Consider the following 807-nt stretch of genomic DNA (forward strand, 5'->3'; position numbering starts at 1 on the left):
TTGATATTACAAAGACTTAAAATGGTCTTCGTCTATCAATTTCTCGAGATAAATTAAGTAAAATAGCTGAAAGTCAACATAATACATATATCATACATATATGGTTTCATACATAATGATAAATTGTCAATACTGAAAGGAATTTTTAGGAGGTTGGAAGGTATTTTGAACACATTCTTCGCTTAGAAAATATTAATACTAACACATGGAGTTTGAATAGGTACTTATATCATACATGGAGTTTGAATACTTCAGATTTTCATGCTTAAATCCGACTTAACCATTCCAAAGTGAACTTTTCAGAAATCAAGTCATCACCACAATTATTTTGAAAAATTACAATTAAACCCAAAAACCAATCCCATCAAAATATAGAACATAGTTCCAAATTATAAACCACTTTAGATAATAAAATGTTCATTAAAAAACATAGGAAGAAAATTCCTAACATTTCCTTGCATGGAGGTATGCTTTCTCTGGAAGATCATTTAGTCCAAGTTGCATTTTTTTCCTAGCATATAATAACAATATAATTTTTCAACTGCATGATTAATATATGTGTTAGATCTGCGTTTTTTTCAATTTAATAAACTTTTCGGTTTCAACATGTTCAAATATTGAAGAAAAATAATGATATAGAAAATAAAAGACACGCGAGATTAGTATCGTGGTTCGGTAACCACCTATATCTACGGGACCACGCCTAGACTGAATCATCCACTAATTCTCAATGATTACAAATACTAATCAGACTTATAAAAATAAAGACTCCCTCTTTGAAATTTGCCATTGCCGTGTTGAATCAAC

The sequence above is a fragment of the Morus notabilis genome, unplaced genomic scaffold (genome assembly GCF_000414095.1).
Source record: "Morus notabilis unplaced genomic scaffold, ASM41409v2 Scaffold2196, whole genome shotgun sequence".
NCBI lineage: Eukaryota > Viridiplantae > Streptophyta > Magnoliopsida > Rosales > Moraceae > Morus > Morus notabilis.